Below are 21,448 nucleotides of genomic sequence, written 5' to 3'. Positions count from 1 at the left end.
CTTAAGTAAGTTTCCCTCGTCCTCTTGACTCGATGTTCCACAACCCTTTACACCCAAGATTCTTTCACCCTACCATCCCTTCCTTGCCTCAGTGGGACAAACCTGTCCAGCACTATTAGAAAGTGCTTCCTAAACAACCTCCACATTTCTGTCATGCATGCCCCTGAGAACACCTGTTCCCAATTTAGGTGCCCAAGTTCCTGCCACATAACATGGTAATTTCCCCTTCCCCAAATAAATACTTGTCCATGCTATCTGCTCCTATCTCTCTCCACAAATATAGTAAAGGTCAGGGAGTTGTGATCACAATGACTGAAATTCTCTTCCACTGAGAGATCTGACACCTGGCATGGTTCGTTGCTAAGTACAAAATCCAATATGACCTCCCCTCAAGTCGGCCTGTCTACGTATTGAGTCAGGAACCCTTCCTGGACACACCTGACAAAAACTGCTCCATCCAAACTATTGAAATATCCAATCAATATTAGGGAAGTTAAAGTCATCCATGACAACAATCCCGTTAGTTCTGCACCTTTCCAAAATCTGCCTCCCAACTTGCTCCTCTGTCTCTGTTGCTATTGGGGGGAACTGTGAAAAAGTCCCCATAAAGTGACTGCTCCTTTCTTGTTTCTGACTTCCACCCATACTGAATCTGTAGACAAACCCACCTCAATGACCTTGACGACATCTTCACTGATGCTGCCAGACCTGCTGAGCCTCTCCAGCAATTTCTGGTTTTGTTCCTGATTTACAGCATCCACAGTTCCTTCGGTTTTTATTTGGTGTTCCTCTCCCTGACCACTGTGTACAGTTCTGGTCACCACATCACCAAAAGGGTGTGGATGCTTTGGAGAGGGTATAGGGGAGGTTCATCAGGATGTTGCCTGGTGTGGAGGATGCTAGCTATGAATTCAAGGGAGTTAACCTGATGGGTGTGACTGCCTCATGAAACATAGTGTCCAGGTAACTCTTCCCCGCCCCTGCTGTGTCGCAGTGTTTGAAGCTCAGATTCCAGTTCATCAACTCTTAGCCGGAGTTCCTCAAGTAAGTGACTCTTGCAGTAGATGTGATCGATATAGACCACAATGGGTCCAGCAGCACCCACATCATGCAGGAACAACACATCAAATGGCCCAGCATGTCCATTTTCATTACAGAATTCTTAATTTGATTTTGAGAAATCTCATAGAGTTCTTTTAGTTGATGGCCTGTAAGTCTTTCCCCTATTTACCTTCAATCTGAAAGTAACCTGTAATAGGTAGTCAAATTAGAAGCTGTTAGTTAAAAAAGAAGCAAAAAGCACCTCTTTTCTGCCTGCACCAAATTCCCACACTGCCTCTGAAGGTCTGAAACTACATACTCATTCTCACTACGTACTCACCAACTGTAAGATGTAATAGGAACTTCTTTCCTTTGTTTTATTTTCCTTCTTTGCACACTGATGTATTTTTATGTGTCACGATAACTACCTCCATTCTCTACAGTTTAGTTTCAGTGCACTGATCAATCTGGACTCAAAAACAGAAGCTGCTGGAAAAGCTCAGCACATCTGGCAGCAGAGTTAACGTTTCGAGTCCAGTGACCCTTCCTCAGAACTGATTTACAGCAGCTGCAGTTCTTTCATTTTTTTTATTTTGCATCCTAGCTGAGTTTGGAATTCAAATGCTCGGAATTCTTATACTAAAGAGTTAATATCTTAGGTGTTTCTCACAGTTTGCATGTTCAACATGTTTACCACAGTTCAACGTTTTCCCATTTAGTAATACATTCCAAGATGCTTACAAATCCAAATACTCATTACACACCTCCACTGTTTACATTTCTCAATCCTCCTTTGTCTGACAATGTACACATTTCTGCATTATTTATCTAACAGGTGAAATGCAACACCCTATAAGTCAAATTCAATTGACATAACCTTATTCGTAGTTTTCTTTGCTTAACAAACTCTTTTCTGTGAACGAACAAGCACTCTAATGCTCCTTTTGTTATCTTATCGATAGTTTCACCCTTAGTCCACATAATTGCTTTTCTACCAAGTGAAACTTTAATTATAAGAATGGTTCCTTTCTGTACTATTCAGTAGCAGGTAAAAGAAAGCAGTGTGTAAAAGGTTGTGCTTATAGAGTCATTTCTGTGCAGATGCAGGACATTCAGCCCAATCTATACTAGCTCTCTGTAGAATTCAATCAAACCTACTCTGTCACTCTAACCCTGAAATCCTATACATTTATTTCCCTCAAGTTGCTCTTCAGTTTCCTTTTGAAATTGACTTCCACATTATTACTACTTGCTGCATAAAGAGATTTCTTCTCAATTAACTTTCTGGTATCACTTGGGCCACCGTGGGCGGCACGGTGGCCCAGTGGTTAGCACTGCTGCCTCACAGTGCCTGTAGACCCGGGTTCTTCCTTTTGAAATTGACTTCCACATTATTACTACTTGCTGCATAAAGAGATTTCTTCTCAATTAACTTTCTGGTATCACTTATTTATGTCACTTGTTTCGTGTAACCACAGCCTTTTCCTGTCTACCTTAACTAAACCTGTAACAATCTTATACATTTTAATCGAATTTCTGCTCCAAGGAGAATGACCGTGGTCTCTCCAATCTAATCTAGTAAACTAAAATTCCTCATCTTGGAAGCATCCTCCTCAATCTCCTCGGTACCTCCTCATGGAAACACCTGTCCTTCATAAAGTATGATGACCAGAACTGGACACAAACTCTTAATGTGAACAAACTAATGCATCATGCTGAAACTGACCATTGCCGCAGAGTCACCCAAACCCAACAACCTACTAGCTTTAAACCGACATTTCTGTCTTATTTCAGCATTCCAGTATCCACAGTATTTGTAGCTTTCAGGACAGCCTGGTTAACACTGTCCTTACACCATCACTCCCTGTCTGGTGAGGTCCACTGGTAAATGGTTGAATATAGTTCCTGGTTAAGGTAAGTTCGAGCTACTCACATTCTAAGCTGCAGCTGGCCCTCCTGTAATTTCCTCTCCTTCCACTGACCTGCTGCTGAGAACTCTCGACATATTTTCAAAGCAATGGTGCAGTGGGAGTGTAATCATTGAATTGAGGTGTACAAGACACTCAAGGGGATTGACAAAGTGGATGTAGAGAGGATGTTTCCTCAGCTAGGGTAATCTAGAGCAAGAGGTCATAGCTTCAGGATAAGGGCGAGCAGATTTAAAACAGAGATTTAAAACAGGAATCACTTCATTCAAAGGATTGTGAATCTGTGCAATTCACTCCCCCAGAGTGTGGTGGATGCTGGGACATTGCGTAAATTTAAGGAAGAGATAGACAGATTTTTAATTAGCAATGGGTTGAAGGGTTCTGGGGAGCTGGCAGGAAAATGGGGGTAAGGGGCATATCTGCCATTATCAAATGGAAGAGCAGACTCAATGGTTCAAATGGCTTAATTCTGCTCCTATTTCTTATGAATGCATGAATGTATGAGGTCAGTCATGATCGTTTTAGATGACAGTACAGACAGGAGAGGCTAAATTGCCTACTCCTGCCCCTAGTTCTTATGTTCATATGTAATAGGGCTAACTGACCAGGAGGAACATAGAAAATAGGAGCAGGAGTAAACTATTCATCCCATCCAGCCTATTCTACCATGTAGTAACATTATAGCTGATCATCTACCACAATGACACAATGGGTGGCATGGTGGCACAGTGGTTAGCACTGCTGCCTCACAGCGCCAGAGACCTGGGTTCAATTCCTGCTTCAGGGGACTGACTGTGTGGAGTTTGCACATTCTCCCCGTGTCTGCATGGGTTTCCTCCGGGTGCTCCGGTTTCCTCCCACAGTCCAAAGATGTGCAGGGTCAGGTGAATTGGCCATGCTAAATTGTCCGTAGTGTTAGGTAAGGGGTAAATGTAGGGGTATGGGTGGGTTGCGCTTCGGTGGGGCGGTGTGGACTTGTTGGGCCGAAGGGCCTGTTTCCACACTGTAAAGTAATCTAATCTAAATGATAACTTTCAAAACATAAATGCCTTTGAATTTTAGAAATGGAATCTATTGACTTCCATCTTGGTCATACTCATTGATCAAGTCTCTTCAAGACACTAGAATAGAGAATTCAAATGATTATTAAATTTCCAAATAGCCTTGTTTGGTTTGGCCTATTTTATACATCTTGTCAAGATTTATGGAGTTCTTGAATTTCCAATCCTTCTGTCCTCATTGACTGCTTCTCAGTGTCAGTTCCTTCTCCCAAGTCCTTTCTCAACTTCTCTTTATACTTTACATCTTCTGCAGAAAGCAAAGAAGGCTGTGTCACCGAGTATAGTGATAGCTGTGTCGTTGAGTATACTGAAGGCTGTGTCACTGAGTATGCTGAAGGCTGTGTCACTGAGCATACTGAAGGCTGTGTCACTGAGTATGCTGAAGGCTGTGTCAGTGAGTATACTGAAGGCTGTGTCGCTGAGTATACTGAAGGCTGTGTCACTGAGTATGCTGAAGGCTGTGTCACTGAGCATACTGAAGGCTGTGTCACTGAGTATACTGAAGGCTGTGTCACTGAGTATACTGAAGGCTGTGTCAGTGAGTATACTGAAGGCTGTGTTGAATTTACACTTTGCAAGGAGCTCAATGGTTATGAAGTGAGTGTGGATATCATACCTCAATGAAATCAGACTTGTTTATGTTGAATGGTGCAGCAGAAATAAGGGGCTGGATGGATTACTTCTGCTCCTAAACTCCACCCTCTGTTTTAGGAAACGGGAAAGATATAGAAATAACTTTCATTCTCCAGCACCTTCCATAGCACCAAAGCTGAGCTTTTTCCTATTGATGGTTTTGCGGTATTATTGTTCGAGAGCCCCAGGTGATATTTCAGGGATCTGGGCTCCAATCGCAGGGTGGCATGGTCACTCAGTATTTACACTGCTGCCTCACAGCGCCAGGGACTCAGGTTCGATTCCAGCCTCGGGTGACTGTCTGTGTGGAGTTTGCACATTCTCCCCGTGTCTGTGTGGGATTCCTCCGGGTGCTCTGGTTTCCTCCCACAATCCAAAGATGCGCAGGTTAGATGAAGTAGCCATGTTAAATTTCCCATAATGTTCAGGAATGTGTAGGTTAGGTGCATTCGGCAGGGGTAAATACAGGATAATGTGGTAGGGGAGCGGTTCTGGGTGGGTTACTCTTCGGGGGTTGGGATGTACTTGTTGGGCCCAAGGGCTTGTTTCCACACTGTAGGGAATCTATGCTCCCCACCATGGTATATAATGGAATTGAAATAATTTTTTTTAAAAATCTGGAACTGAGAGTCTAGTTATGACCATATAATTGCTGATTGTTGTAGTCCGAGTGTCTGTTCAGCTGCTTCATCAATAACCGCCCTTCCTTCATCAGGATAGAGGTGGGGATGTTCACCAATGATTGCACAATGTGCAGATATGCAACAAGAACTGGACAATATCTCGGTTTGAGTTGACAAATGGCAAGCAACATTCGGGCCACCCAAGAGCCAGGCAATGGCCCGCTCAAACAAGAGAGAATCCAAACATCATCTTTTGTTGGAGGCCAGCCCTATACATATTTTGACTTCAAGAGCAGGTCAAAGGGGTTCAAGGAGTCAGCTAACCAGCATCTGCAGGACAGTTAGAGAGAGGCAATAAAACACTACCAAACCTGTAGTGGTGGTATCCCATGATTGGCTGCTCTGCAGAAGCGTTGTGGGTGTTAGTTCATGTTCAAATGATAGAGGTGTGAAACACTGTCCCATAAAGAGCAGCAGAATATTTAGTTCATTGTCATCCCTTAATGGGGAGGTGATGGCTTAATGCTACATTGTTAATCCAGAGACCCAGATAGCCTTCCGGGGACCAGGCTCCAGATGGTAGATTGTGAAATCAGTTTAAAAAATTTGGAATTTAAGAGTTTAATGATGACCCTTGTCAGTTATTGGAAAACCCCATCTGGTTCTCTCATATCCTTTAGGGAAGGAAACAGCCATCCTTACCTGGTCTGGCCTACATGTGACTCCAGACCCACGACAATGTGTTTGACTTTTAACTGCCTCTGGGCAATTAGGGATGGGCAATAAATGCTGGCCTGTCTAGTGACACCAACATCCTGTGAATGAATGTTAAAGAAAACGCATGCAAGTTAAGGGTGCATAAACTGGACATTTGTACAAATAGCTGTTAAGCAGCTCTGCCATTTGCAAAGATAAAACCCTGATCGTTGACCTCAATTCTACATTGGAAAATCATTCTCACATCATATGGTTCCCTTAGTGTCCAAAACACCTCAAGCTTGAGTGTACTGTCACAAAGCTGGTCCTTTTTTCTAAAAGCTGCTCCTTTTCTCAAGGATACTGTGTCCTTGATTATTTTCAGAGGGATCATACACAGCCCAGGTGACTAGTTTTGTACAGAGATGGTAAAGGATGTTGACAGGCTTTTTGTTTATATGTAAATAGATGAGACTTCAGGCCAAAATGGTCATGTTTTAGAAGTGACTTGTATAATGAAAGGGGATTGGTTAGCTCTCCACCTGAGCAGTTCAGTCCAGAACCTTCCTCTCTCTCTCTCTCTCTCTCTCTTCCCTTCTGCCTTTCTAACTTCAACCTGGAAGCACCTGTTCATTTTTTAATTGTTTTTAAGGGGGTTTGCTTATTGGGACTGTTGTGTATTTTCAGAACAGGATAATTAAGTCCCGTTTGGATAGGCTAAGTTCTGTAGGGGTCCTTTATTGTGTTCTTTGTGTTTCATTGTATAATTTCGTGAATAAATTTTTGTCTGTTTTAAAACCTGGTAGTCAACCTCGCTAACTTACTCCAGGTAATTTTCATTGTATACCTACCAAAACAAATTGCAAAGTTATGCTCTGGGCTGCTTGGTTAAGAATGTTTTGAGTGGTCTGGCCTAGTCCATATCCAAATAACTGGGCATCCACAGCAACCTGTGACTGCGACTTCCTAAAGATTTACAAAGTTTTGTGTGAAATTTCTCCTTAGTGTGGACTTTAATGTTCTAGACCTGGATGTCACAAAACTTTGAAACATTCTGTACTATGGTGGGCAGACATATGAGAGAATAAGTTTAACTTATAGTAAGGTGAAGTGATGGACTACAGCAGGAAAACAAAGAGAAGCATAAAGAGTACAATTCTCAAAGTGGTGCCAGGCAGAGGGACACAATCCTTGAAACAGGTGGAGCAGTTTGACAGCAGTTAATAAGATATTAAGGATCTTAAGACCATAAGATGTAGGAGCTGCAGTGGGCCATTCAGCCCATCGAGTCTGATTCAAAGAGATCATGGCAGATCTGATAATCCTCAATCCACTTTCATGCCTTTCCCCCCATAGCCTATGATTCCCTTACTAACTAAAAATATATCCTGGCCATGAATATACTTTAACAATCCAGCCTCAACAGCACTCTGCACAGATTCACTACCCTCTGAGAGAAGTAAAGTTGACTCAACTCTGTCTTAAATGGGGAACCCCTTATTCTGAGATTACACCCTCGGTTCCTAGACTCTCCCACAAGCAGAAACAAATGTGCCACATCGATTCTGTCAAGTTCTCTCAAAATCTTTTGTTATGAAGATGTGGGTGTACTTTAAGAGAGTTAAAAGCAGCAAAACTACCAAGTGTTCTCAATAAGGCAACAATGTAACACCTGGTCAAACAACTCGATTAGCTCGTTGCCTGGAGACAAAAACAAATTCAAATTCAGCCAATCAATTTAAATTATACCCCAAAAATATCAAACTCCAATCCAGTTTGAATTGAGTATATTGCTGAAAATGTGTTGCTGGAAAAGCGCAGCAGGTCAGGCAGCATCCAAGGAACAGGAGAATCGACGTTTCTGGCATAAGCCCTTCTCCTGTTCCTTGGATGCTGCCTGACCTGCTGAGCTTTTCCAGCAACACATTTTCAGCTCTGATTTCCAGCATCTGCAGTCATCACTTTCTCCTGAATTGAGTATATTGTCAATCTTAAAAGCCAATGACAATCGGATGTTTTGGGGGTATAAGACCGGGGAAAATTGACCAGTTGAGAAGAGAACTGCCAAGCCCAGCATGAAAATAGCTCTCTTAAAAGGTACCTTTTTGATCAGTAACCTGTGATGCAGAAATTCCTAAGAAGAAGAAGTGAAGACACAGGAAGACCCGAATAGAAGAACAAAAGCTGCCTGGTTTTGAGATAAGAAGGGTGCTTTTGTAAATCTTAATTGGGAGTTTTATCAGACTAGTATTACAGAAGGGAAGGTAACAGATAGGTTAGAGTAAGGCATGGCAAATAGTTGTTAGTTAATTAATCTCTGTTATACTTTAAGAAATAAAGTTGTTACTTTTTACTTTAAATAGTGCTTGGCCACTCGAATTTTTACAGATTACTGCACGGGATAAATCTTTTCTGCGTTGCATGTTTTAAATTAAGCAGGGGGGTTATCCTGTGTTGTAACACTTGTATGCCTTTCATTCTTCTATATACAAATGAGTACAGGCTCAACCGATTCGACCTCTCCTCATTCAGCATGCCCTCCATTCCTGATATCAGCCTAGTGACTTTTTACTGGACTGCCTCCGGTGCCACATACACTTTCCTTAGGTAAAGAGCTCTAAACAGTTCACAGTAGTCTGATTGTGGACTAACTCGTGCCCTATATGAATTCAGCAAAACCTCCTTAATTTTTAAACCTCATTCCCTTTGAAATAAAGTCCAGCATTTTACTGGTCTTCCCTGTAACCAGTTTGGCTTGGATGCTAGCATTTTGCGATTTACACACGAGGACTATCAAATCCCACAGTCTTTCTCCATTTAAACAATATTCAGCTCCTCTGTTCTTTCTGCCAAAGTGCAAAATCTCACGTTTCCCACACTCTATTCCAACAGCCAAACTTTTGCTCACTCGTTTAATCTGTCTTTATCCCTCTGTAGACTCTTCGTGTCATTATCACTGCTTGCCTTTTCACCTACTTTTGTGTCATCTGCAAACTTGACCATAATATATTCACTTTCCTCATCCAAGTTATTAATATATATACTGTCAATAACTGTGGCCCTAGCACTATTCCCTGTGGCATCCCATCAGTCAAAAGTTGCCTTCTTGAAAATGCCCCCCTTATCCCAGCTCTCTGCCTTCTATTCGTTAGCCAATCCTCTACCTTTGCTAATATACCACCTCTTCCATGGACTCTTACTTCATTCAGCAGTCTAAAGCATGGTACCTTATTGAATTCCTTCTGAAAATCCAAAAATATCACTCTTTATTTATCCTGATTGTTACTGCCTCAATGAGTTCTCGTAAATTTGTTAAGCCTGATTGGAGATTGTAAATGGAGGCATTGAAAAGAGACAAAAGGAAGTTATGGTAAACCTTTATTGTGCAGTGGTGTTTTGTGTCCTACCCATTATTCAGGAGGATTGTGAAGGTGTTGGTGGAGGAAAGTTTTATGAGAATGGTGCTGGAGATGAGGAACATCAGCGATGAGGATGATTGATAGAGCCGGGCTTGTGCTCTTTAGAAAGAAGTGACAAAGGCTTGTGTAAAGATTTGTAGCCTGGGTGTCGGTTGTGGGTTGTGGGTGTATTTGCCGAGCTGGGAAGTTGATTTTCAGATGTTTTGTCCCTGGTCTAGGTGATATCTTCAGGGCTTTGGAGTGTCCCGTGATGTGCGACTATACTGCGTCTTCTACAATTTATTTGATTCCATTCCTGCTGCTTTCCAGTTGCTGGTTCCAATTATTCCTTGTAGTGGCCGGTATATTGGGTTTTGGTCAATGTGTTTGTTGATGGAGTCCGTGTATGAGTGCCATGCTTTTAGAAATTCTCTGGCTGTCCTCTGTTTAGCTTGTCCTATGATCGTTGTTTGGTCCCAGTTGAATTTGTGGCCAACTTGAGTGTATGGCCACTAGGGGCAGCTGGTCGTGGCATTTCATGGCTAGTTGGCATTTGTTGATGTGGATTGTTAGTTGTCTGCTTGTTTGTCCTATATAGTGTCTCATGCAGTCTTCGCAGGGAATCTTGCAAACTACGTTAGTCTTGCACATGATGGGTACAGGGTCTAGAAGGATGGCACTCATCCACAGACTCCATCAACAAGCATACAGACCTCGACCCAATATGCCGGCCACTACAACGAACAACTGGACGCAGCAGCATTAATTCCAGAGGACACAGTACAGCAGCATGTCACAGGAGACTCCAAAGCCCTGAGGATGTCACCGAGACAGGGGACGAAATGTCTGCAAATCAACTTCCCAGCTAAGCGAACATACCCACAATGATGGCAAAACAGGAGTGACAACAGATTTGATCCCAGTGTCCAAACTCATGAACTGGCTTAACAGAGTAAGTCATCAGAAAGTGTTCTGGGGTCGACCATTTAGGACCAGGATGAGGAGACATTTCTTCACCCAGGGAGTGACAAGCCTGTGGAATCCTCTGCCACTGAAAGCGGTTGAGGCCAAACATTGAACGTTTTTGAGAAAGAGTTAAATATAGTTCATAGGGCAAAAGGGATCAAAGGGTCTGGGGGAGAAAGTGGGAACGGGGACTGAGTTGGATGATCCGCCATGATCATGTTGAATGGTGGAGTAGGTCTGCAGGGGCCAAATGGCCTACTCTCACTCGCATTTTCTATGTTTCGACGTTCCCATTGGCTAAAAGGTCAGGAACCAGACGTAAGGTGATTGGAAAATCACCAGTGGTAACATGAGGAGCAATATTTTTAGGCAGCAAGAGGATCTGGAATGTACTGCCTTAGAGCGTGATGGAGTCTGATTCAATGGTGGTTTTAGATTAGATTCCCTATAGTGTGGAAACAGGCTCTTCGGCCCCACAGGTCCACACCGACCCTCCAAAGAGCAACCCACTCAGACCCATTCCCCTACATTCATCCCTGACTAATGCATCTAACACTATAGGCAACTTAGTATGGCTAATCTACCTAATCTGCACATCTTTGGACTGCGGGAGCCAATCCACACAGACACGGGGAGAACGTGCAAACTTCACACAGACAGTTGCCCAAGGCAGGAATTGGATCCGGGTCCCTGGCGCTATGAGGCAGCAGTGCTAACCACTGAGCCACCATGCAGCCCCATTGCTAAAGAGAATTGAACAATCATCAAAAGAGAAACATTTACAGAAATTTGGGGAACAGGCAAAGATGTCGGGCTAGCTGAGTAACTCCTGATGGGCTGAATGATCTCCTTTCAGACCAATGATTCTATAAGCTGTCAACTATGACCCATGAGATCAGACTCTCCAGTGAGGAGAAACAGCCTCACAGCAGTTACCCCATTGATTCATGAAAAACAACTGAAATGATTTAATTTACTTGCTTGTTCTGAACCACTGTTCGAGTTTTAAGAAGGCTGAACAGCAACATTTTAAAATAATGATGCATGCAGCAGCTTCTAAATGGTCAAGGCGTTGCCACCTACAAACTGCAAAACCATTAAAACTGAGTGTGTATCAGAAATGTAAATGATCTGGTGTATTATTGCAAAGATCCCAGAAAGGCAGGCTACCCTTAAGGCAGCCAAATGCTTCATGACATGTACAGTCTGATAGGAAAAGTTGATTGGATGTTTGACCATGATCATATTGAATGGTGGAGTAGGTCTGAAGGGCTGAATGGTCTTACTACGTGGATGGTCAGTAAGACTAAAATCCAGTTGGGTCAGCCAGTCAGCTCTGCGTATTGTTACAATAATTTCAACAAGCACAGAGTGTAGATTTCTATATAGTCATAGAGATGTACAGCACAGAAAATAACCCTTTAGTCCAACGCTTCAATGCCGACCAGATATCCCAACCTAATCCAGTCCCATTTGCCAGCACTTGGCCCATATCCCTCTAGACCCTTAGATTAGATTTTTTTAGATTAGATTATTTACAGTGTGGAAACAGGCCCTTCGGCCCAACAAGTCCACATCACCCCGCCAAAGCGCAACCCACCCATACTCCTACATTTACCCCTTACCTAACACTACGGGCAATTTAGNNNNACGTGCAAACTCCACACAGTCAGTCGCCTGAGGCGGGAATTGAACCCGGGTCTCTGGCAGTGCTAACCACTGTGCCACCGTGCCGCCCACTTCCTACTCATATACTCATCCAGGTGCCTTTTAAATGTTGTAATTATTCCAGCTGCCACTACTTCCTCTGGCAGCTCATTCCCCACATGCACCACCCTCTGTGTGAAAAGGTTGTCCCTTCAGTACCTTTTATATCTTTCCCCTCTCACCCTAAACTTGTGGCCTCTAGTTCTGGATGCATCCACCCCAGGGAAAAGACCTTGTTTATTTATCCTACCCATGCCCCTCGTGATATTATAAACCTCTGTCAGGTCATTCCCCAGCCTCCAATGCTCCAGGGAAAACAGCCCCAGCCTAGTCAACCTTTCCCTACAGCTCAAATCCTCAACCCTGGCAACATCCTTGTAAATCTTCTATGAACCCTTTCAAAGTCTCACAACATCCTTCTGATCAGAAGGAACCAGAATTGCACGCATATTCTAAAGTGGCCAAACCAATGTCCTGTGTAGCTGCAACACAACCTCCCAATTCCTGTACTCAATGATCTGACCAATAAAGGAAAGCATACAAAATGCCTTCTTCGCTATCCCATCTACCTACAACTCCATTTTCAAGGAGTAATGAACCTGCACTCCAAAGTCTCTTTGTTCAACAAAACTCCCCAGGACCTTATCATTAAGTAGACAAGTCTTGCCCTGACTTGCCTTTCCAAAATGCAGCACCTCACCTTTATCTAAATTAAACTCCATCTGCCTCTTCTCAGCCCATTGGCCCATCTGATCAAGATCCCGTTGTAATCTGAGGTAACCTTCTTCACTGTCCACTACACCTCCAATTTTGGTGTCATCTGCAAACTTACTACCTATACCTCATATGTTCACATCCAATTCATCTATACAAATAACAAAAAGTAATGGATCAGCACCAATCCTTGTGGTTCAATTCCCGACTCAGGCGACTGACTGTGTGGAGTTTGCACATTCTCCCCGTGTCTGCGTGGGTTTCCTCCGGGTGCTCCGGTTTCCTCCCACAGTCCAAAGATGTGCAGGTCAGGTGAATTGGCCATGCTAAATTGTCCGTAGTGTTAGGTAAAGGGGTAAATGTAGGGGAATGGGTGGGTTGCGCTTCGGCGGGTCGGTGTGGACTTGTTGGGCCGAAGGGCCTGTTTCCACACTGTAAGTAATCTAATCTAATCTAATCTAACCACTGGTCACAGGCCTCAGTCTGAAAAGCAACCCTCCACCACTACCCTCTGTCTTCCAACTTTGAGCCAGTTTTGTATGTAAACCTGAAATGTCACGTGATGTATGTACTTAGTTGTTAATAAACTTTTAGATATCTGAATCAATAATTTAATGTTTATTTATTGATTGTTACATGTATGTTGTTACAATAGTACGGCATGATAGCTCAGTGGTTAGCACTGCTGCCTCACAACCAGCATCCCAGGTTCGATTCCAGGTGACTCTCTGTGTGGAGTTTGCACATTCTCCCCGTGTCTGCGTGGGTTTCCTCCGGGTGCTCCGGTTCCCTCCCAAAGTCCAAAGATGTGCAGGTCAGGTGAATTGGCCATGCTAAATTGCCCATAGTGTTAGCTGCATTAGTCAGAGGGAAATGGATCTGGGTAGGTTACTCTTCGGAGGGTCAATGTGGACTTGTTGGGCTGAAGGGCCTGTTTCCACACAGTAGGGAATCTAATCTAATCTAATAATATAGTGAAAAGTGCTGTATAGTGTTGCCACTCTCCGGTGCCACCTTAAAACATGGGAACGTAAACCAAAACATAGAATATAAAAGGCAGAAGAATGACGAAATACAGAAAAAGTACTCAACTTTATATTCCTTCTTGTTAAGTGCTCCACCACGGGCCATGAGCCTGGTAGCTGGGCACACGTCCCCACACCATAGAACAAACGTTGCCACACCTTGGCACCATCCCGCCTCCACTGATGTCCTTGCCAATGCAGACACTATCGACGCTAGGTACAACATTGGCCCAATCGCACCTCCCCCACTGCCCCCATGAGTGGGTATGAGGACCATCTCGTCAATGCACCCAAACTCTCTCAGATGCCGCTGCCTCAAGTCCGTGGTGTACCATTGTGCTGCTACCAATGCTGTCACTGTGAGCTCCAGAGCTCTTCAACAAGAGGCAAGTAAAATAAAAGAGAAAAAAAAAAGACAAGGAAAGAGAGAAAATGGAAAAAAAAGCAAAAGCTAGACAGAGCAGACAAGTCCTGGACTCATCAGCCCTAAAACACTGCCATCTTACCAGAACTGAATAAGAACCCAAGTCTGTGGTCTATTACATGGGGCTAATCTATGGAAGACCACATCACATCATCAGCCATCTCCTGACCCATTCACAAAATATTTAGTGCGTTCTCAAAAGTTAAATACTGCGGATGCAGGAAACCCAAGATGAAAAGAGAAAGTGTTGGAGAAACTCAGCAGGTCTGGAAGCCCCTGTGAAGCGAGAAACAGAGTTAACATTTCCAGAACAATATGAGTCTTGAAGGACATTGAAGAGTCATGTTAGGCTCGATGCACTGATTCTGTTTCTGTCTCCACAGAGGCTGCCTGACCAGGGGAGTTTTCGGTTTTAGTATGGGAACAATGGGCTCCAGTGCAAAGGTGACCATCAAAATGACCATTTTCACACAGAGGGAATGAGCTGCCAGAGGAAGTGATGGAGGCTGGTACATTTGAAACATTTAAAAGGCATTTGGATGGGTATATGAATAGGAAAGGTTTGGAGGGATATGGGCCGGGTGCTGGCAGGTGGGATGAGATTGGGTTGGGATATCTGGTCGGCATGGACGGGTTGGACCGAAGGGTCTATTTCCATGCTGTACATCTCTATGAAACTGTGACTCTATGACTCTATAACTATGTGCAAATGATTCGGAGATGCCGGTGTTGGACTGGGGTGTACAAAATTAAAAATCACACAACACCAGGTTATAGTCCAACAGGTTTAATTGGAAGCACACTAGCTTTCGGAGCATCGCTCCGAAAGCTAGTGTGCTTCCAATTAAACTTGTTGGACTATAACCTGGTGTTGTGTGATTTTTAACTATGTGCAAATGGACATGGTGACATCAGTTACTGGTGTCAGACATCCTTAAGTCAGAATATGACCCCACCTCCCACCACCAAACCATCATCTCCCAGACCATCCATAACCTCATCACCTCAGGGGATCTCCCATCCACCGCCTCCAACCTCATAGTCCCACAACCTCGCACCGCCCGTTTCTACCTCCTGCCCAAAATCCACAAACCCGACTGCCCCGGCTGACCCATCGTCTCAGCCTGCTCCTGCCCCACCGAACTCATCTCTGCATACCTCGACACTGTCCTGTCCCCCTTAGTCCAAGATCTCCCCACCTACGTTTGGGACACCACCCACCTCCTCCACCTCCTTCACCTCCTCCATGATTTTCGCTTCCCCTGTCCCCAATGCCTTATCTTCACCATGGACATCCAGTCCCTATACACTTCCATCCCCCATCATGAAGGTCTCAAAGCCCTCCGCTTCTTCCTTTCCCGCCGTACCAACCAGTACCCTTCCACTGACACCCTCCTTCGACTGACTGAACTGGTCCTCACCCTGAACAACTTCTCTTTCCAATCCTCCCACTTCCTCCAAACCAAAGGAGTAGCCATGGGCACCCACATGGGCCCCAGCTATGCCTGCCTCTTCGTAACCCTCCTTCGACTGACTGAACTGGCCCTCACCCTGAACAACTTCTCTTTCCAATCCTCCCACTTCCTCCAAACCAAAGGAGTAGCCATGGGCACCCACATGGGCCCCAGCTATGCCTGCCTCTTCGTAACCCTCCTTCGACTGACTGAACTGGCCCTCACCCTGAACAACTTCTCTTTCCAATCCTCCCACTTCCTCCAAACCAAAGGAGTAGCCATGGGCACCCACATGGGCCCCAGCTATGCCTGCCTCTTCGTAACCCTCCTTCGACTGACTGAACTGGCCCTCACCCTGAACAACTTCTCTTTCCAATCCTCCCACTTCCTCCAAACCAAAGGAGTAGCCATGGGCACCCACATGGGCCCCAGCTATGCCTGCCTCTTCGTAACCCTCCTTCGACTGACTGAACTGGCCCTCACCCTGAACAACTTCTCTTTCCAATCCTCCCACTTCCTCCAAACCAAAGGAGTAGCCATGGGCACCCACATGGGCCCCAGCTATGCCTGCCTCTTCGTAACCCTCCTTCGACTGACTGAACTGGCCCTCACCCTGAACAACTTCTCTTTCCAATCCTCCCACTTCCTCCAAACCAAAGGAGTAGCCATGGGCACCCACATGGGCCCCAGCTATGCCTGCCTCTTCGTAACCCTCCTTCGACTGACTGAACTGGCCCTCACCCTGAACAACTTCTCTTTCCAATCCTCCCACTTCCTCCAAACCAAAGGAGTAGCCATGGGCACCCACATGGGCCCCAGCTATGCCTGCCTCTTCGTAACCCTCCTTCGACTGACTGAACTGGCCCTCACCCTGAACAACTTCTCTTTCCAATCCTCCCACTTCCTCCAAACCAAAGGAGTAGCCATGGGCACCCGCATGGGCCCCAGCTATGCCTCCTGACCTCTCCGCCCCCACCCCCTCTCCGGCCTATCACCCTCACCCTCACCTCCTTCCACCTATTGTATTCCCAAAGCCCCTCCCCCCAATTCCCCCCTCCCTCTACCTTTTATCTCAGCCCGCTTGGCACACCAGCCTCATTCCTGAAGAAGGGCTTATGCTCGCAACGTTGACTCTCCTGCTTCTCGGATTCTGCCTGGCCTGCTGCGCTTTTCCAGCACCACACTTTTCAATTCTGGTCTCCAGCATCTGCAGTCCTCACTGTTTCCTCCTTAAGTCAGAATGTGTTTGACATCAGTACGCTACAACATCACCCCCTAAACATATACAATGCACACCTTGAGTAAAGTTCTGAGCGATCAGCGGAATCAGACTGAGGAGGTCACTAGGTACAAGAGTTAAAAATACACAACACCAGGTTATAGTCCAACAGGTTTATTTGTAAATATTAGCTTTTGGAGCACTGCTCCTTCATCAGGGAGCTGTGGAGCAGGATCATAAGACACAGAATTTATAACAAAAGATCACAGTATCATGAAACTGAAGTGATATATTGAACAAACCGAGATTGCTGTTAAATATATTGTTTGTTAAATATATTTTATCAGTTGCATGCATGGCACTGTGATTTTTTGCTATAAATTCTGGGTCTTATGGTCCTGCTCCACAGCTACCTGATGAAGGAGCAGCGCTCCGAAAGCTAGTACTCCCAAATAAACCTGGAGAAAGTGAGGACTGCAGATGCTGGTGATCAGAATCAAGAGTGCCGTGCTGGAAAAGCTCAGCTGGTGAGGCAGCATCCGAAAAGCAGGAGAATCAACGTTTCGGGCATAAGCCCTTCCTGAAGGGTTTTAGCCTGAAACGTCGACTTTCCTGCCCATCGGATGCTGCCTGACCGCCTGTGCTTTTCCAGCACCACATTCTTCCAAATAGACCTGTTGGACTATAACCTGGGGTTGTGTGATTTTTAACTTTGTCCACCCCAGTCCAACACCGGCATCTCCGCAGCACAGGTATAAGAAGAACGGCTCCATCCTTTGCCTATTTGATGACTCTTAGTTTCTTCACCCGGCCGAAAACATTGTGCTTTTGTGGGCTGCGTTGATAACCAGCTGTTTACAAGAAACACAGTTTGAGACGCTGCATTGACAATCTCACAAACAGTTAGCCACCAAAGCCACCCAGAAAAGCAGGTTAGCCATGAGTGGAGTAAAGAAATGAACAGTTGCAAGCCAGAAAAGGAGAAAGCTGCCTTGTTCTCTACCTCGTCAGCTATTAATAAGGAGTCTGCTCTCCACCTGCCTTTCTCAACCATGTGACAAACAGCAGTCATCGCCTGGTGCCCATTACTCAGACAATTTCAACCAAACTTTGACCGGGGACTGAATTACTGCCAACTCAGGACCCAACTGGCAGATTCTCTTTTTTATTTGCCCATCAAAATCTTCTGAAATTTGAGCAAGAATGTGACTGTGTGTCAGGGCAGGTGAAATAGATCATCATTCCAATTGGGAAGCAGTTATATCCATCACATAGCAATGCTGCAGCACTGCCAGGTAGAGTCTCTGCTCCTGTATGAGCCAGGCACGACCAAGAGACTGTATTTCTATGGCACATTGGGTTTGTGTTATTATACCTGCACATTCGGGAAGTGATGGCCTAGTGGTATGATCACTGGGCAATTATTTCAGAGACCCGGGTGGGCACCTGGGTTCAAATATTGCCACAACAGATGGTGGAATTTGAATTCAACTTCTTAAAAAATCTTGAACTTTGAGACTAATGATGATCACGAATCCATTGTCAATTGTCAGAAAATCCCATCTGGTTCACTAATGTCCTTCAGGGAAGAAAACTGCCATCCTTACCTGGTCTGGCCTCCATGTGACTCCAGACTCACAGCAATGTGGTTGACTCTTAACTGCCCTCTGGGCAGTTAATGATGGGCAATAAATGCTGGTCTAACCAGTGACACCCTCACTCCATGAATGAATAAAGGAAGGAAAACACTGTGGACAATACAACTAGTCTAACCCAGTGATCTGGAATCCAGTTGCTATGATCATGTTTGGGTAACTGGTCAGTTGGTGAAAGGAGGGCATGTGATGAGGCTTTGTGTTTCATTAGCTGCTTTTGTCCATGTCAGTCAGACTAGAAGAATGACAGTGAGTAGACACTCTCCCTTTTTCTGCCTCTAATTCTCTCCTAGCGAGTTTTGAGAAGAGTTGTAGCTCAGGTTGAGATTTTGGATGTAGGTTTTTGCTCGCTGAGCTGGACGGTTTATTTCCAGACATTTCGTCACCTTAATAGGTAACATCATCAGTGGGCCTCAGGCGAAACACTGCCGATAATTCCTGCTTTCTATTTATATGTTTGGGTTCCTTTGGGTTGGTGATGTCATTTCCTGTCATGAAGTCACTTCCTGTTCCTTTTTCAGGTGTGGTGGATGGGGTCTAACTCGATGTGTTTGTTGATAGAGTTCCGGTTGGAATGCCATGCTTCTAGGAATTCTCGTGCATGTCTACGTTTGGCTTGTCCTAGGATAGATGTGTTGTCCCAGTCGAAGTGGTGTCCTTCCTCATCCGTATGTAAGGAAATGACTTCACCTCAGGAAATAACATCACCACAGGTAATGACAGGTGAGGTGCCGGAAGACTGGAGGTTGGCTAACGTGGTGCCACTGTTTGAGAAGGCCGGTAAGGACAAGCCAGGGAACTATAGACCAGTGAGCCAACGTCGGTGGTGGGCAAGTTATTGGAGGGAATCCTGAGGGACAAGATGTACATGTATTTGGAAAGGCAAGGACTGATTAGGGATAGTCAACATGGTTTTGTGCGTGGGAAATCATGTCTCACAAAATTGATTACGTTTTTTGAGGAAGTAACAAAGAGGATTGATGAGGGCAAAGTGGTAGATATGATCTATATGGACTTCAGTAAGGCGTTCGACAAGGTTCCCCATGGGAGACTGATTAGCAAGGTCAGATCTCATGGAATACAGGGAGAACTAGCCATTTGGATACAGAACTGGCTCAAAGGTAGAGGATATAAGGTGGTGGTGAGGGTTGTTTTTCAAACTAGAGGCCTGTGACCAGTGGAGTGCCACAAGGATCGGTGCTGGGTCCTCTACTTTTTGTCATTTACATAAATGATTTGGATGCGAGCATAAGAGGTACAGTTAGTAAGTTTGCAGATGACACCAAAATTGGAAGTGTTGTGGACAGCGAAGAGAGTTACCTCAGATTACAGCAGGATCTTGACCAGATGGGCCAATGGGCTGAGAAGTGGCAGATGGAGTTTAATTCAGAAAAATGCGAGGTCTCCATTTTGGGGAAAGCAAATCTTAGCAGGACTTATACACTTAATGGTAAGGTCCTAGGGAGTGTTGCTGAACAAAGAGACCTTGGATTGCAGATTCATAGCTCCTTGAAAGTGGAGTCGCAGGTAGATAGGAGACTGAAGAAGGCGTTTGGTATGCTTTCCTTTATTGGACAGAGTATTGAGTACAGGAGTTGGGAGGTCACGTTGGGGCTGTACAGGACATTGGTTAGGCCACTGTTGGAATATTGCGTGCAATTCTGGTCTCCTTCCTGTTGGAAAGATGTTGTGAAATTTGAAAGGGTTCAGAAAAGATTTACAAGGATGTTGCCAGGGTTGGGGTATTTGAGCTATAGGGAGAGGCTGAACAGGCTTGGGCTATTTTCCCTGGAGCATAGGAGGCTGAGGGGTGACCTTATAGAGATTTACAAAATTATGAGGGGCATGGATGGAGTATATAGACAAAGTCTTTTCCCTGGGGTTGGGGAGTCCAGAACTAGAGGGCATAGGTTTAGGGTGAGAGGGGAAAGATATAAAAGAGACCTACTGGGCAACTTTTTCACACAGAGGGTGGTACGTGTATGGAATGAGCTGCCAGAGGAAGTGGTGGAGGCTAGTACAATTGCAACATTTAAGAGGCATTTGGATGGGTATATGAATAGAAAGGGTTTGGAGGGATATGGGCCGGGTGCTGGCAGGTGGGCCAAGATTGGGTTGGGATATCTGGTTCGGCATGGACAGGTTGGACCGAAGAGTCTGTTTCCGTGCTGTACATCTCTATGACACTATGACTCTAACCCAAACATTTAAACAGAAAGCAGGAATTATCAGCAGTGCTTCTTCTGAGGCCTACTGAAAATGTTACCGAGTAGGGTGATGAAACATCTGGAAATGAACCTTCCAACTCAGCGAGCAAGCCTACATCTAGTTCTCTCCATCTAGCCTACCCATTGCCTGATCAGCCATGGACCACAGCAACTGCCTTCTGTCTGAGACAAAATGGCCATCTTTTGTCAACATTGCTAAATCTCCCTGTTGCAGAATTCAGAAAATAAAATGCTGCATACTCTAAAACCAATCAAGTCATCAATGTAATATCATAAATATATGTTTTGTGGACTTAAACTATCTTCCCATTTTGTACATACCACTGTGTGCATATGGAATCTTCCACTGATCTTAATTCCTACTCTAATCCTAAGCCTGATCCTGGGCCTGACCCTAGCTCTGACCCTGGCCCTGACCCTAACTCTAACCCTAACCTGACCCTATCCCTGGCCCTGATCCTAATCCTAACCCTGACCTAAACCCTGACTCTTGCACTGACACTAACCCTATCCCAGGCCCTAACCCTAAACCTGACCCAAAACCTAACTCTGACCCTGACTAACCCTGACCCTGACCCTAACCCTAGCCCTCACCCTGACCCTGACCCTAACCCTGACCCTGACCCTAACCCTAACCCTAACCCTAACCCTAACCCTAACCCTAACCCTAACCCTA

Source organism: Chiloscyllium plagiosum, chromosome 12 (assembly GCF_004010195.1).
Source record: "Chiloscyllium plagiosum isolate BGI_BamShark_2017 chromosome 12, ASM401019v2, whole genome shotgun sequence".
Lineage (NCBI taxonomy): Eukaryota > Metazoa > Chordata > Chondrichthyes > Orectolobiformes > Hemiscylliidae > Chiloscyllium > Chiloscyllium plagiosum.
The sequence above is the reverse complement of the archived record's forward strand: the minus strand, read 5'-3'. Positions refer to the sequence as shown.